This window comes from Numenius arquata, chromosome 5 (genome assembly GCF_964106895.1).
Source record: "Numenius arquata chromosome 5, bNumArq3.hap1.1, whole genome shotgun sequence".
Taxonomy (NCBI): Eukaryota; Metazoa; Chordata; class Aves; order Charadriiformes; family Scolopacidae; genus Numenius; species Numenius arquata.
Genome location: NC_133580.1, coordinates 7,646,356 through 7,664,883, shown reverse-complemented (window position 1 = coordinate 7,664,883; position 18,528 = coordinate 7,646,356).

Here is an 18,528-nt window from a genome sequence, read left to right as displayed (position 1 = left end):
AAAAAATAGAAGGTTGATGCACTAGGAGTTAACTCACCAGGGATGGCTTTGGTTCATAGAATTAAGAATCATATCCAGAAGTTACTGACATCAAAATGGTTGTGATTCACTTGACATCTTGAGAGTGGGGCAAGTACAGCCCTACATTTCGGTAGCCATAAGCAGAACCTTAGATAACAACTCAGATGAAGACAGCTACACTGTAGACGTCTACACTTAGCTTGATGAATTCCACATTATGAGCATCTAACAAGGTTTCAGCCAGCTCCTGTATATTGGTTAAAGGGCACTATTCATCAGCATCAATGTCAAAAATGGAACTCATGGATTTATAAGGTCTACTTCCTTAGTTCAATCTAGAACATAAAGTTATTTGTACAATAAATAGGCATTTCTAGAATATTTCACATCTAATTGCGTAACACAGAATGCAAGCATGTTTTTCTAGCACCCATGGTAACTCAATGGAGCGATCACCAGGCAGTGGTTTTAGCAGAGCATTCATTCTGTTGTGTGTACGAGCAGGATGCTGCAGTACTGAAGCCAGTACAGGGATTTATGGTGGTTGATTACCACGTCTTTTGAACATACGGCAGTTTTTTGCCGAGATTCATCTGAAATGATCTTGTGACTCTTCCCAATCCATAGCAGAATTCCCAGTGCTGTCGAGCAGCAATAGGTCCATATTTCAAAGGCTTTGTACACTGGTACGTTTATATGGCCTTAACATTATTTGTATTGACTCTGATGGGGAGTGCTATGGAAGTACTATGTAAAATGTCATAATCCTGACAGACTGTGATATTTAACTTCCTATTACAAGCATATATAACTTAAAAGATTTATACTTTTCCACTAAATTTTTACAGAAAACAACACTGGTATACTGTGGCAACAGGTGAATAGTGTGAAAGAAATAAAAAGCAAAGGAAGAAATCATCCTACAATAATAGTCTTTTAGTCCTGCTTTCTGTTTGTTTTTTGGTTTGGTTTTTTTTTTTTTTTTTCAGCTAACATAGCTGACATTTTTGTCTCAATAGCTAACATTTTATCCCTTACTAGTTTGAAAAAGTCTTTGACACACCATTTATAGGTTTATATCCTGGACATATTTGGCATAGCTATACTTGTACCTTTTTTTTTTTCCCTGTAGGTTTCAAAAATCACTTAATTTTAATTTTCTGTACTTTCACAAACTGCAGAAAGTAATGTTTGAAGACAGATCAGTTTAAAGCCTGGACACCATGAAGATTTGAAGTGCAATAATTAGGTCTTACCACAAGAGGACCCCCAAAGACAATTTGTCTTGTAGTGTGGAAAATGATACAAATTTGTCTTCAGAAAACTGACGTGTACCATATATTTAATTATGCTTTAAGATATTTCAATGTAATTTTGAAAGAAGACATGATATTAGCTGCTTAAATACTTACTACGTTAGGACTAATAATATTTCACGTAAACGCAGGAACCACATTTGAACCAAATTAAATGCTGAGAACATAAAATGCCTTTTATTATTATTTTTGTGAGCAGTAAATTTAAACACGTATAAAGGATTATGTTTTTATTGTTTCTAAAGGTATTTTAATTTTGAGAAGTGTCTTGTATACCATGATCTAGATTGTTCTTCTGTTACTTTCATCCACTCACAAGACTATGAAAAGCTTATGCCGTACAAGTGTTGAATCCCGAAGTTCCCTTATGAACCCTTTAGATAGACTATACTTATTCTACTTTAATGGTCCTGTCCCTTTCAGCTTGGAGCTCTTTTTCATTTTCACAGAGTTTCAAAGAAAATCATGTGTACTGAAAGTGGAGAGAGAAGTTGTGCTCTCTTGATTTATAATGAAAAGTCAACTAAATGTTCTCATTCTCCAGGAAGGACTTCAGTGCTGTACTCTTTAAATAGCTCCACTTCAGTAATGAAGCTGAACCAAATCAATTGAGATTTTCAGCAAAACCATCACGATATTAAATGGAAGGCTGCTAAAGGAACAACCCCTCTAGTTTAATCTCAAAAATAAGGGAGTATCAAACAAGGAATGGAAATTTATTAAAAACTTTTAAACTATCTTCTAATGGCAAGTTAGACAAGTCTATCTTTACAAAACAACAGAAAAATTAAGGTCACAACTTCAGAAAGATAGTCTTCATAGTGGTCAGAAAATTTTAAATCAGAACACTTAGGTGAATAAATAAATATCTGTGTAAAAATAAGCTTCAGTAACCCATTAGAATGGTCTAGTTTTGACTACAGAAGAGGTGAATCGTGATTATAAAAGAATACGATATAAAGGCAAGGCCCTGGCTTTATACATAGACAAACCCAGGACCTTTTCCCATTACTTTTTAGAAAAAACAGGAAGTGCAAATAGTTGTGATGGTTCAACCAAATATAGTTCCACAGAAAGTAAGGCACATTTTGATACTATAAAAGAAGATGATATTCTGCTTACAATGATAATCAAGCTAAATGGCAATTAATTACCATGAATATTCCCATCATTCTGTATCAAGTTATACAATCACTTCAGCTCTTGTAACAATCAAAGGCTCTAGGCCTGTGTTCAACACAAGCAACACTTATATATTCTTAAAACCAGTATGATCTAGTTCTGTGGAAGTGTCATAGAGAACATTTTCCTCAAATCTCTTAATCTGGGTATGAAAATATTGATGGCATGTCTTTGAGCTTATACTTCAATAAACTTGAGTTTAGATAAATCATTACTTCAATACTCAGTCTGCTTTTACTCACAAAGATACATCTAGATAGATTATGCGGTATTAATCAGGGCTTCGTCAATAGTAGAGCACCTGAAAGACTAACATAAATCTCATGTAGGTGTATCATCGTGTTAGTAGAAGCCAGGTTCTTGTATGTGTGAGTATCAGTAAAGTATTTGACTCTATTGACTGGTCTTTTCTCTGCCACTATGGAAAATATCATACAGCAAGCAGAAGTACTGCCGGGCCTAATTTAATGTAATTAAAACTATTTCATTTATAAATGATGGTTTTGTACCTGAAGGGAATTCAGCCCCAAATTTATATGGTATATTCACCAAATAAGAAAATATAAATTAACTTCACTGCTAATTCATTCCTCTATTTACATATTTTACTGTAGGCAAGAGCCTGGATGTGTGTGTTCTGCTTTTGAAAATACAGTTTGTAAGGCTCCTGCATCACAACTCGTGTGACAGGGACTCAACGCCATGGACACAACATGGTCTGTGTTCTCCACCCACCCTCACCCTAAAAAAAAAAATTAAAAAATCATGAGACTAAATAAATGATTTTGTGGTCTTTTAGCTTGTGATTACCATATGTTTTAGCAAAACATATGTTTGTCTCCCTGCTTTATACATCTTCTGCTTTTGTTAACATCATCAAAACATCTAGTCCTGTACTAAGTTAGATGGGCAATTCACACCTTTATAGAAGATTTGGCAGAACTCCAACGTTTTGATGTCAGACATGATTCTTGATTTGCATTTTAAAGAGGTGTCATTCACTCGGTGCATCATTTTTCCTTTTGTACATGTAGCATTTTTCAGAAGAGATGGAAAAAAGGAGGGTAAGTTTATTTTATGAGTGCTCTCTGAATCTCTTGGAACAACAGACAATTCTGAATCTGGGAGTTGGTGGAAGAAATGTTTCAGCTCTGGAAGGAAAGTTACAGATTTCAGTGAGTGGAAGACATGGTTATTCGTGCAGAGATGTTGTGCCTCTGCACCAGCTGCAGGTGGCTGTTTTTATGTTGGTTGCCTGAGAGCGTAGGCTACTTGGCATCACTTAGTCTGCATGCAAAGTGACAGCTTGGGTTGGTGACATGCAAAACGTCATCACTAGGAATCACATGTTGTTTTTTCTCACTCTGTGTCACAAGCTAAGCCACCCCACAAATACTGAGGTCCTGTGATAAGATTAATTTTGCTGAAGTGCTCTGCTGAACAGAAGTACCCAGGAGCTTTGCTACTGATTTCAGTGAGCTCAAGATTCCTCCTGTCATCTACCAATTCACTCTTGAGGATCTAAGTGCCCAGCTACAAACAGAGTTACACTGCATGACCTTCAGACATGCCTTCCAACCTAAATGATGCTGTGATTCTGTGAGAGTGTAGTAATTCTGCATTTCAAGCGTGTTCTGATATTCATGCTATTTGATGGAACGAGAAGTGATGTCCATGTGGCCAGTTTTCATTAAATATTAAAATGCCACATCTGTGGTTAAAAATAAGGCTTAGGAAACAACATTTTTCTTCTTTATTGACTCTTTCAGTGCCTTATTAAAGCTCACCTGCTACAGAGTACATCTGGGATCTCTGAGTTGGAAACTGTACCACAGAAAGGTAATGTGGACAGAGGTTCTGCCACACAGGCTTTATAGCCGTGTCAGGTATTCCCAAAATGTAGCTGATGAACATGGAGGGATAAAATAACAGAAGACAGAGTTAACAAACTCCTGAGATAAAGCATCTCTGAATAGAAGTAAAATGTCTCTGCAATGACTGTTTAACATTTCCCAGGAAGAGACAAGGATTATCAGTCAGAATCAATAGAGACCAATTGTTCTTATATGTCATTATGATGATAGGCATCTTAAACCCCGAAGGAATTTGTCTTCATGAAGTAGTGTGGCAGTTTCATTTAAACCAGCTTCCGAAAGGTATAAACACAAATTGTTGTACCAATTCACATGAACGGAAATGCTTCTTTAGTAAACTGTAAATGGCTTTAGTTGTGTCGCTCTTGAAAGAGAAGAAAATACAGCTAGTCAAAGATTTAGGCCCATTTAAAACGCATTATGCTTTTTACAACAGCCCGAGGAAGAACAGCAGGACTGTGGTTACTTGAGGAGAGGTAATTTCTCAACTATTTGTTATTCATTGGACAAAGAATAAATAAATCTCAAGCTCTGGGCTAAACCGTTAGGGAAGATGACTCTATTATCAAAATGGTAAGAGTTTTGTAGAGAAGACAGGAAGAAAAATTAAGAACTCCTGCTCTGGATGGTGCAATTGAGAGGAGGATGAAAGGCAAAGGAGGAGATATCACTGAGGAAGATGAAAATGTGATCCTGGATATGAAGAGAATTACTTACTGGTGAGCAAGTGGTTTTACAAGCCAACAGTATGTTGATGGTGAAGCTGTATGAACTGAAAAAAACAAGATACACACTGAAAAGAGCAAGGGCATAAAGCCTGTTTCCACCTTCTCCCTGCCCTCTGTCCTGCAAGAGCGTCAGGGAGGACAGGAGGACAAGCCACCGAGTGTGGTCCTGATGGAGGACCTCAGGGATGCAGGCAGGCTATGACACTCAGCATCTTTCTCCTTTATCTCTGAGGTCTATCATAAGAGGCAAGCAATCTTAATTCAGCACTCCAGTAAGACAAATATCAAGTTAGAATTATTCCGATTAAAGTCAAGAACAGTTTCACTTGTTACCTGAATAGGAGCGGGGTAGACCCAACAATACTCCGTGCATGAAACAGGGCTATCAAATCTCAGGAATGTTTGGATATATAGTAATTAGCTATTGCTGATGTGTTCATTTGATTTGATTTTAGCTCTGACAGCTTCCCAACATGAAAGAAAGTGATTAAAAGAAGTCTTTCAGATATACTATTTAATGAGAAAAGGGTGATTGAGAGGCTGCATATGCTCCTGTGGGTAACAAAATTCTGCATCAGAACAGAGCAAGAATTCTCCCAGGAGAAAAGTGAGGATCTATGTTCAAATAAAATTCATTTAGGGCATTAGGAAGGCCAGTAAGTAGCTACAACTGAGGTATCTCTTTTCAAGTCTGTTTTCAGTCTACATTAAGTAAGCAGTGAGGGAAGTAGTATCCTTTTTGGCCCATCCACTAGTAAGAGACAGTTCCTGGCTCTCTTAGAGCCTGAAGCACATCCTGTGCAAGCCATTCAAGGCTCTCAACAATTAAAGATCTTATTTGGTTTCCACAGGCATGAAGGCAAATTTCCCAATGATTTAGATGGAAATTAGAAAGACTCCAAGAAAACAAGTAGAAAAATTCTCAAACTTTACCACATAAAAGAACGGAAATTAGCCTGTTGGGGTTTTTCGGGGAATTTTTTTTTAGGATCTGAATCTATACAGATAGAAGAAAATCAATATGGTGTTCTTCAATAGCTATTGTTAGTGAGATATATGTTAATGAAAATGTGAGCTCCCTGAAAACTTTACTCTACTTGATCTATGTCAAATTAATCACCATTAAGATTTTTATCCAAGCTGAGTAAATACAGCAGTCTGTCTGTCAGAACATGAAGCCTTGGTTCCTAACCAGTATTCTTGGTCTCTTGAAAAATGAGTGCTTATCAGATGACCGTCTTAATGGAGGAATAATAGGTACTCATTTTTAACTCTTCAGTTACCATGCATAAGACTATCAAATGGTTTTCTGGGAAATTTCTATTTTATTACAGTCGCTTGCTATCTCCTAGAACTGTGTGCTTGACCAGCTATTCTTTTGCAAAGCTAAAAAGAAAAACTTTTTAAGCTAGAATACAGGATAAAATTTTCTTTTTGGTGAGTACCATAAACCAGAACAGTTTACATTAGTTCACTTTTTCCCTTATCGCTCCATAGTTTCAGATGCACCATAGTGCAAAATCATTGGTTTTCCTATCTTGGTGTGAACGCCTGTCATTAACAAGTGATTATTTGATTTATTTTTCCTTTTTTCCCTAAAATATGGCATGAGCTTTCTAATCTTTCATTCACATGAAACAGAATAATTATAACTACTTTAGAAGCAATGCTGAAGGTATTTTGTCCCCTTTGATAGGCTGGGGGTAATTGATGCTTGGAGGTTTGGGGATTTTTTTAGAAGTTGGATTAATTTATGGATTTATCGTCACTTTCCACTGTGAGCTTTGATAATAGAGGCTAAACGCAGGAAGGTTTTATCCCTGTTAGGACTAAGAAATGTAAAACAGAATTTTTCTTTTTATTAGAGTTTGGCTCCTGAACCAGAGGCTATGGTAATAACAATAAGTGAGATAATTTTATAAGCATTATCTGTGGGAAATGTAATAAAACAGCTACAAGAGGAAACGTGTTTGGAATTATCTTATTGAAAATATTATTCAATATGTTAGAGATTAGGAACAGTAACATCTTGTTTCCTGTGGTAAAAATGTGCTAATAAGAATGGTTATATTAATAGCATTGTTCCAGTCCGCCTGTATTGTTGGGGTTTAACATACACTGAAAAAGCCCAACTTTTTTAGACTACTTGTGTTTGGATTTTGTCATTAAAAAGAATAACCGAGATTCCTTTCTTTTTATCCTAAGTTTGCATTGCAGGTACTTTTGAGTGCCACGAAATTTGAGATTTCACTTTGCAGACTATACCTATGTCTGAGATTCTTTTGTTTTAAGGACAGTATCGGTTGATCTGTTTGATCCTAGCTGAAAGCTCGAGTCTGCTGTCATTCCTGTGAAGTATGTAGGAGACCGGGTTGGAAAAGAATTACATGGTATGAGTGGTGGTCCTTTGCCATGCTGCTGACACCAAAATCTGTTTTATTGAGCAGTTACCAACTTGTTTTTCTGAGTGCGTGGTTGAGGTAGCAGCTTAGGAATGAGAAAGATGACCTCATGATAAAACAACAAGCCCTGCTTGGTAGGAAGAAAGTAAGAGCCAAAGAAATAAAATAATCAGAAGAATCAAAGGAATCGAAATAATCGGTACTGGACTGAGTATAGAGTATCTGCAAGAATATGAAATTTTTAGCAAATATGTCAAGTTTAAAATACTGACTTCCCTTGATCTCTCTCTCAGGCTCTTGATTTCTGCTGCTTTCTTTGGTCTACTATTCCAGTTTCACTTTTCTATTAAAGAAATCTATTTCAGAGTTCTTTGAACTTTACCTGCAAATGTGTTGCCTTTATTTTCTCTTTTGTTCTTTCAGTTGTCTAGCAACCAGCTTCTCGGTGACTTTCACTGCGGTTTCCTCTTACCTTTGCTGCATTACTGCATTGGATGGAGCCTAGAGTGGGATCTCACTTGGTTGGCATGGTACAGATAGAGTAGTAGCCTTGTCCTTGCTCCAAACCATTGACAATATGAGTAGGCAAAATGGTTTTAGAGAAAGGGTATAAGGCATAAGCAATGTAAGCTACATGATTTTGACATTTATCAAATTTATGTCATAACTTGAAAAGGAGTTCTGAGTCTGAGTAAGACTGTTAAATTAAATAGAAATTGGAGAAAAGGAGCTGCTAAAGGAGGCAGATAATAGAAAACCTATTTATCATTTTTCACAGTTGTAGAAAATAAAGTCTCTCACAGAGCAAGGCATGCGTGAAGAGACCTTGAGGCTGAATATGGTACTTGTGGAAATCATTGAGCAGAAGCAGGATATTTCATCAGAAAAGACAAATGAAAACCAACAAAACCTACAGACCAGCTTAATGCTTTCCACAGAGTTGTCAGCATTCACTAAGAAAGTATGCAGTCTTTTATGAACAGAAGGACATGGGTAGACAGAGACATCGGTAGGCTAAGGTCTTTGACTTGAAGTTTGTAACCAACACTGAAGCCAAGTTTGAGGTACATGGTCAAAGTTTTAACGTGCTCTCAATGCCAACTTCTTATAATTGTTGGCAATGTCTCAAAGATGATGGATGAACAAGGAACTGCTGGACAAGCTCAGGACCAAAAAGGAGGCCTATAGAGGGTGGAAGCAGGGACGGGTAGAATGGGCAGAATATAAAGAAATTCCGAGTGGCCAGGAACCAGATCAGGCAAGCAAAAGCCCAGGCAGAACTAAATCTAGCCAGGGACATCAAAAACAATAAGAAAAACTTCTATAGATATGTCAGGGATAAAGGTAAGACTAGGGAAGTTGTGGGCCCTCTCCGGAAGGAAATGGGAGACCTGGCCTCCCAGGATATGGATAAGGCTGAGCTACTGAACAACTTTTTTGCCTCAGTCCCACCGGCAAGGGCTCTAACCACACTGCCCAAGTCACAGAAGGCAAAAACAGGGGCTCTGTGAATGAAGAACTGCCCACAGTAGGAGACGATCAGGTTCGAGACCTCTTAAGGAAACTGAAGGTGCATAAGTCCATGAGACCTGACGAAATCCACCCACAGGTCCTGAGGGAGCTGGCGGACAAAGTTGCTAAGCCGCTTTCCATCATATTTGAGAAATTGTGGCAATCTGGCGAAGTTCCCACTGACTGGAAAAAGGGGAACATAACCCCAATATTCAAAAAAGGGAAAAAAGAAGACCCAGGGAACAATAGGGCAGTCACCTCTGTGCCTGGCAAGATCATGGAGCAGATCCTCCTGGAATCTCTGCTAAGGCACATGGAAAATAAGGAGGTGATTGGAGACAGCCAACATGGCTTCACCAAGGGCAAATTGTGCCTGACAAATTTGGTGGCCTTTTACGATACTGCCAAAGACTTGGTGGACAAGGGCAGAGCAACAGACGTCATCTACCTGGACTTATGCAAAGCGTTTGACACTGTCCCGCATGACATTCTGGTCTCAAAATTGGAAAGTCATGGGTGCAATGGATGGACCACTCGGTGGATAAGGAACTGCCTGAATGGCCACACTCAAAGGATTGTGGTCAATGGTTCAATGTCCAGTTGGTGGCCAGTGACAAGTGGAGTTCCTCAGGGGTCAGTACTGGGACCAGTGCTGTTCAACATCTTTGTCAGAGGCATGGACAGTGGGATAGAGTGCACCCTCAGCAAGTTTGCCGACGACACCAAGCTCGGTGGCGCGGTTGACACACTGGAGGGAAGGGATGCCATCCAGAGGGACCTGGACAGGCTTGCGAGATGGGCTTGTGCAAACCGCATGAAGTTCAACCAGGCCAAGTGCAGGGTCCTGCACCTGGGACGTGGCAATCCCAGGCACAAATACAGGTTGGGCGGAGAATTGCTAGAGAGTAGCCCTGAGGAGAAGGACTTGGGGGTGTTGGTGAATGAGAAGCTCAACATGAGCCGGCAGTGCACACTGGCAGCCCAGAAAGTCAACCGCATCCTGGGCTGCATCAAGAGAAGTGTGGCCAGCAGGTCGCAGGTCGCTGGAGGTGATTCTACCCCTCTACTCTACGTTCATGACACCCCACCTGGAATACTGTGTCCAGCTTTGGAGTCCTCAACACAGGAAAGACATGGACCTGTTGGAACGGGTCCAGCGGAGGGCCATGAAGATGATCAGAGGGATGGACCACCTCCCCTATGAAGGCAGGCTGAGAGTTGGGATTGTTCAGCCTGGAGAAGAGGAGGCTCCGGGGAGACCTCATAGCAGCCTTCCAATATCTGAAGGGAGCCTACAGGAGAGCTGGAGAGGGACTCTTTGTCAGGAAGTATAGTGACAGGACAAGGGGTAATGGTTTTAAATTGGAAGAGGGGAGATTTAGATTAGATATTAGGAAGAAATTCTTTACTGTGAGAGTAGTGAAGCACTGGAACAGGTTGCCCAGGGAGGTTGTAGATACCCCATCCCTGGGAGTGTTTAAGGCCAGGCTGGATGGGGCTTTGAGCAACCTGCTCTAGTGGGAGGTGTCCCTGCCCATGGCAGGGCTGTTGGAACTAGATGATCTTTAGGGTCCCTTCCAACTCTAACCATTCTATGATTCTATGATTCTAAGATTACAATACAAGCATGTTAATATTTGAGCAGTCCAAGATTGAAGGAGCCCCTTTTGAGCATTATAATCTCTCACTGGTAACCCAAGAAATATACTGGAAAGTGAGGGCTAGGACTCATCTCCTGTTACTGTTACCGTCTCACCATGTAGCTGTAAGACCTTGCCCCCCCTGTATTAGAGATGTAGGACTTCATGTTTGTGTGGAATCAAATTAGAGCAATATAAAAACTAAGAACTCCTCAGCTCGTATGTGGTAGGTAGCAAAATGCATGCACTGTAAGCATGCTAATCCACTGTATCAAAATAATCTGTGTTTGCTTAAACTGCAATTGAAGCTGTTTCTAGTTAAAACATGCAGGCTGTCAGCAAGTACTGCAGGTTGCAGGTAGTAGAGTAGTACAACACAGCAGGTAGCAAGAGTGACAGCAAAACTGGTCTTGTTGCTAAATGGTGCTATAGATTTGAAGCCAATGAGTGACATAACAAATTAAGAAGTCTGTTAGATATTCTTTGCGTGAAGACCTAAATTTAAAAATAACTAGTCAGAGCATCAGCTTGTTTCTTGGGCTGAGTGACATGTTTTGAAATTTTCTCTGTACACACAGAAGGGAAAAAGCTGACTAAAGAGTTCCTATTGACCTATAATGCAGAGATGTTTCAGGCACTAAACGGCTTGCTTATCTGCAAATCCAAAATACCTTCTACTGCATGAAATTTTGAGCATGCCTTACAAGGCAGAAAGTAGCAATGTATTCAGAAGTATAAAGTTAAATAGGTCTTACTGATTGACTACCACACCATGTGTACCAACCGAGCAGCTGTTTTCCAAGGCGGTAGGGGCATTGTGGACTTCAGGGTGATCCAAGTTAAGGACATTTATCCAGCCTTTATGTCCATGGTTTTATGCATGCAAATTGCATGTCATCCTGAATTTCCTGCTGGGTTTTAGTCTTCTCCAAGGTAAGAGAGCTAAAGCTATTAATTTTAAACATTGGGCATTGCTTCCTACTGATTATTCACTGAAGGGCTAGGTGATCATTGAAAGGAACTTCTTCCTAATTCCCTTTCTAATACCAGCAGGCTATGGTATTCAGACACCCCTAGAATTCAGAAAAGCTCTTAGTTTAATAGCATTAATCCCTATATTCATTACACCAGTTATTTACGTGAATTGTCATCTGCTCCTAACATGACTATGCACATAGATGTGTGAAGAGAGCACACAGAATCATTGCACTGTTGTCTTTTATTGTACACTCCTCTATACTCTGCTTCCAAAGCCTCTATTATTCACAGCAAACTGATTTCTGTATAAACATGTGCCAGAAGCAAGCAGAAGTTCCTTTCTACGCTCTTTATGCACACACGTCCCCCCAGTTTTGACATCTATCAGTTCAAAATTGCACCTCATGGGGGTGCTATCCCTCCTAAAATAAATTGTGTTGCATTACACTGAAAGGCCTCTCTACAGATCAGAATAATATAGTGACACGTACTTGAAGACATTTCCTTTCCTCCCTCCTTCCCCCCCAGCCTTCCAGCATACTCTGTTCCTTTATTTCCCACAGGATCCTAAGAGCAACTCTGCAACTGAGTTTCTCTTCTGCCAAAGAAATCTTCAAATAAAAAAATAGATTTTTCTTCCCAGAATAAAGTAGCACATTTCTGTCTGTAGGTGAAAAACTTCCTCAGGTGAGAGAAAGAAAAATGTGTACTTCAAGAAACAGTCTTTTCTAAATCATACAAGGATAAATAGTTTTAGCAGATGTCAGAGAAGTTACTAAAGATTTACACCTGCTTGTGTGATTAGTCTCCAGCTTCACAAGAGAGAAAGCCAAAAGCTAGCTTTGATGTTAGCTGTTTAGGACATTAGTTGAAGTATTTTCCCATCTTCTTCCAAGTAACCTACAGTCTTCTGTTCTTGTGATAGTTCACAAGCAGGAAGACATAGTACCAATTCTTATGACAATTTACATCTTCAAAGCACCAAAAAAACCCTAAGAGTATCTGCGTAACTCAGAGGCTTCTTTTTCTATATATGTGCCAGTCATGAGTGTACTCATGCTCAAACCTGAAGAGCTCTGTGGAATTGGGAACGATAGTTTTTGCTTCCAGATATCTGCAGTAAAGGCTTGGTCTATTCTGGTGCTTGAATTCTTCTAGTTTTCTTAAAATCTTACCATTTGAGTTGAACTTTCAAGTTCCAAGGTGAATTCATTAGAAGCTTCAAAAAACTAGTTTAGATGCTTTGGAACAATAAAACAGAAAGCAAGTTTTGTGGTTAGAGGGAAATGAGGTTGTATAAGGCTTTATACAACTGTCACACACTTTTTTGTTTGCTGCTAACCTCAGACAGACTGAGGGAAAAAAGTTCCAGAGTTCATATGTAGTTAAGAATTGCTTTTTGAAGTTAGGAAGAGAAATCTATGCTTCATTCAAAGCATGATCAGTAGCACTTCCTAAGATTTTAAACAGAAAATAGTATGTTGCTGCTTCTATCATGTCACAAGGGCTTCCTTGACATTCTCCCTCAGCAGCCTGAGAGAGAAGCTGCTGGTTTCAGGCTGCTGCTGTGACAACAAATAAATATCTTTATCAAATCAACAGAGCAAAATCCCGAAGAAATTCCTCAACTTCACTGAGAAAATCATGCAAATAGGGAGAAAAAGAAAAATCTGTATCTCTGAGAGTGCACCAAAATGCACGCTGGCAATGAAACAGCATTATTAAATCAAATAAGGACTTAAAATAAAAGCAGTCAGATCTAATCAGTAGACACATTGAAGTTGGGTTCACAAGAAAAACCATCAGGACCTGGGAATCTTTGAAGGCAGGACAGAGATCCAAACCTTGCATTGGCCTGACTCTGTTAGTCCATGCAATATAGTGTATTGCTGGGTAGGTGTCATGTCTCAGCTTGAAAGGAGAAAAGCCACATGTGAACTGATAGTCCACCTCCAAGTCAGGTTTGAATGGTCCTTTACCTTTCTCAGCACTTGCTTCAGAGGGCTGCACACATAAAACCAGTATCAAGATATCTTAAAACACACTCAGGAATCTAACTGGGATGAAACACGAATATTTTTTGAAAATCTCATCCCTGGCTGTAAATTGCTATCTTTCTCTAGCAGAGACAAAGCTTTCATTAGCAAACTACTGAAGCTCTTTCTGCAGCAATGTGCAGAGGTGTCTCCTGTAGCGAGAGTCCCGTGGCCTGGTGCAGTGAAGCACCTATTCCCAGGGGACACTGCCAGTACCTTCCGATGGCACAGCCAGGCTAAAGCGTAGGGATGGGGGTCTAGAAGGAGCCCTCAGAAAGCTGGCAGCAAAGCTTACAGCAACTGTAATTGTGGCAAAGGCCTTTGTTTATAGTTCACTATTTATAACTCGCAATAATAAGTCTGCCTTGCTGGCAGGTAAAATTTAATATATAGAGAGTTACAGAGTTCAAACTAAGAAAAATGACTAATCTGGCAAAATTAGTCTGAAAATTCAAATATTCTAGGGAATTCATTATATATATATTTGGTTCTGTCCAATGCCCTTCAGGGCTTCCCAACCTCCACATTCTTCCCCTAGTATCTTCCTCTAATTTGGGTTCAGTTTTAAATGAAAAAAACATGTTTTGTAATGAAGACTTTCATTTAGAAAATATGAGTGAAGCAATTTAAGTTTTTAAAATAAATAATTTTGAAAATGTGATATTAACATAAACTGGAAAATGCTTTAGTCCATTTTCCAGGCAGAATTATTTAGTGAGTTTAATTGCGATTCCTAAATAATTTTGATTCCTCAAAACCCAGTATCATAGGATCACAAGATATTCTGGGTTGGAAGGGATTTCTACAGCTCATCTAGTCCAGTCTCTTCCTGAAAGCAGGGTCAGGTGCAAGGTCAGACCATGCTGCTCAGGGCAGAATGAAACCAGGCAAACTTGAGATCAGGTTGCTCAATTTCAATATATTTACTTGCTTCTTTGGGGTGGTCTGCACCAATCAAATTTCTGATAGAACGGATTTCAAAGTACATGAGGGCTGATCCCTGAACTGAGCTCAAACAAGGAAACAAGATTGTTAGAACAGGAATGAAAAACAGGGGAATCCGTATCACCCAGTGCTCTGGGTTGACCCTCAATGATCCTCCCACCAAAGTATTAAACATTGCTGGGTAGCAGAATTCAAATAGGGTGGTTGTGGAAGTAGGAAAAAGTTACCCTGAAATGAATGCAAATGAGTAAATGAGTATTAATAAGTCTAGATCAGTGATTACTGGTCTCTCAAAAAAGCAGAAGAGTGAACATTATTATGAACAGTCACACACAAGACCACAGAAGCACTGAAGAATTCCCATGGAAGCACTTGGATTTTACCCTGGGAAATATCTGCGACCTTTTTGAGAAACACTGCTATAAATTAAAGATGCTTTTTTCCTAGAAATGACAAATCTCCCTTTACTCCATTGCAAGTTCATCACTTCTGCAATAAAGCTGATAAAGTCTGGGGAAAATGTATCAGTGTTCCTTTATATCTCAAAGAGCAATGTTCACAAGCCTCTCAGATTCAGTTATTTTCTGATCATGATTCATAGCAAAACAATACCTTGTGCTTCTTCCAGACACTGGTATAAACACAAAAGGCTCTGCATTCAGCTGTTTTTAAAACAGCCCATAGAAAATACATATCCCTGAAAACCTCCAAGATGCTTATCTTTGTCTGCAAAAGGTCAACATTGGAATTTTGTTATTTACTCCTTTCATTCCTTATCTTCTATTCCTTTTCTTAATCCACTATCTCTTCTTTCTCTGAAAAATACTATCATATTTTTTGTGGAGTACCTGCACAGAATGAGAAATGTTTTGCACTTTACTATTTAGTGTTCCAACAATTGCTTCTCTGCAGAGACAAGTTTCATTAACAGAAACCACACAACTTCTTTCAGCTGCTCTCCATGCTCGTAAGCAGCTGCTCCCTCATCTGTGGAAAAGTTTGGTTTGGGGGGGCTGTGGCAGACAGGATGAGCTGTTCAGTATTGTATTCCTTCCTACGTGCTTGTTAGGAACAGAGCGTTAATCATACTAAGATACATACTGCATTCAGTAAGTTGCTTGCCATTCCTTCAGCAGTGATAGATACAGACCTCAAACCCATAAGCCATCTCGCTATCATGGGGAAGGTAGAGGAAGGATGTTTCTTGCTTCTAGCTCCCCATGTGACCAGCCTGTTTCTGGAGCACCAGGAAGAGACTTTGTGTAGAATGAAAATCTATTCTCATCCCTAACATTTACTCGTCAGACTGGATTTTGTTAGCATGATTTTCCACACTTCTAAAGGACTGCAGCACCACTACAAAAAGTTTCAGTGGCAAGGTTAGCTGAATTTTCCAGTTGGAGTTTCCCCTAAGGGTAAGGACCTGTGCTCCACAACCTCGGTGAGAGATCCAGTAGCACAGTGCAAAGTCAGACATCAGAACAGCAGAGGTGTAATGCTGGGAGTGGGCCGTACTGGTTAGCGATAATTACCATTTCTACTTATTACCAGACCAACTCAAGCCAAATAATTGCACCATGAGTTCTGCTTTTAAGGGTACTGAAAACCAACAACTTGATGTGGCCTCTTATGGCAGTGAACCTTTGAAAGTTTCCAAATGCAGGCAATCAACTGTTAAATCAGAAATAGCAGACAGGCTTTCACACACTAACCATTCCTTAGGGCTTCCTAAAAGATGGACTAATAAATTTTATTAACTTTCCCCATGTCGACTGTCTCATATCCCTGGCATATGTGGATATATCAAAGTTGGAATAGTTTCAGATCAAGAGATTTGACTTGTCTACCTCTATTGTAAGTCACCACTTCAGCAAAAGGACAAAGTAGAAAAGGAGGAGAGAATCTGTAAGCAGCAGCTATTCATATGGCAAGTGCCTCAGACTGAGAAGTTATTTTCCTCCAGAGAAAGAGTTCAATACTGCACTTGCATTTTAAGTACCACATATTCCACCAAGCATACATGATTTCTGAGTAGTTTTGTAAGTAAAAAGATCAGGCTTCATTTCTTCTTCTCCTGCCATTGCAGCTTGTGCATTGTTGAGCTTCAGTTCCGCAAATACATCCTTGACTTTACAACCTTGAGCAATCCCAGAACAATCAAGACAATTAACCACAGGAACAGAGTTCAGCAGTTGTGGAAGTGTTGCTAGACTGAGGCCTAAAGTCCAACTTTTCATGTAACTGACTAAATAACTCTCATACTTGCTCTTGGGCACTGAGCAAACAGGAGATTCTTGAGACCCAGGTGAGGTGTGTAGCATGACGGGTCACTTTTGAAACCATTCTGTTTTGCTCAGCATACATCAACTGCGCTTGGTCAGGTTTTAGACTCTGGAAAATATTACAAGTCTGTTCTGCAACTGTCACTGAGGGTCAGGTAAGACAAGACCTGCCTTCCTCTAAATACTCTCCGTCCATGGCAGCTGGACTTCTGTTGGGGACTATATCACATCTTTCCTGCCCTACTCCTTCTGAACTGACTCCCAGTTCATGTGCACGTTACAGTGCAAGTCCTCAGTCTTTTTGGTTAGAGTCAGAGGCACTGAGCTTACAATATTGTAATACAATACAACCTTGTATTCCTGCAGCAAGTTGTTTTCCAGTAAATAAGTTAGGTGCCAGAGCAAATAAATGGTATTTAGGGATGAAGAAAAGCAAAATTAAAATTCAGATCGACTTGTAAGAGTTTTGGATGAAAATATTGGCAGATCGATAAATTTTTGTGTTTTGTTTAAAAGATTTGATTCATATATGAAAGTCTAAGGAAGTGTTAAAACCCTTCAAAACAAGATCTGTCAGGTCAAACAGTTAATTTAATTCAACCAGAAACTCCTTTCATCACGCCCCAAGTCAGTTATTTGCATAGATCTGATTATTTACATAGATTTGTATTCTTACAGCTCCCTCAGATTCTGTATTATCTTAATTATATACATTATATAAATAAAAATCAGTCTGTCTATATCTTGTCTGGCTTTATTTAACCAGCAATTTAGGGACTGTTCAATATTAAGATACAATCAAGCTAACAGTCCCTGCTCATGCAAATAGTTCCTAATCTCTGGAGAACTTGCTGACATGAAATCTGCATTTCTGTGTCTATAGACAAGTCTTCATAGGGGGAAAATCTTTTGCAGTGAAGCAGATGGTTGGAGATACTGTGAAGTTTACCATTGAACAAAGCGCATGAGCATTTTATCATCAAAACTTTGAAGAGAAAATAGCTTTTAATAGGGTGGACAGTTTTATGAAAAAACCCAAGATCTGGGGTAAGAGGCTGACAAACAAGACAGAGCAATTTTTCCCTTGTCTTTGGCAATAAAGTGGTTTTGTGTGTTTTGACTGCTGAAGGCACAGGAACATTTGTTTTCTAGTAACTTGATAAAAACCTCCAAAAATACAAGAAAGAGTTTTAAATAACTGGAAAGAATAAGTGGCAAAACTGCTTTGTTTCCAGAGGAAAAAGAAGAACCAGGCTTTCCCAAATCAACACCACCTTGTTTAGGAGAGGATCTGTCTCAGAACTTGGGGAAGCTGCATTTTTGGCCGACTCAGGGCAGCTCTCGGGGCTGCAGCATGCAGGACGCTCGCAGCTTTTTTGGGGGTTTTCTGTTAGGAGATGATTTTTAAATGCCCCACACATTTACCCTGTTATGAACAGCATCCAAACCCTGCTGTAGAGCTGACTGTAAGTAATCAGAGGAAGCTGCAGAGTACTGACATAATAGGCTCCCCTTGGCTTGTCCTACCTCATAACTGTCTGCCATCTCTCATCCCCATCAAAGCTGATATGACTGAGCTCCTTACTCTGGCACAAATAAAGAAAAATAATCC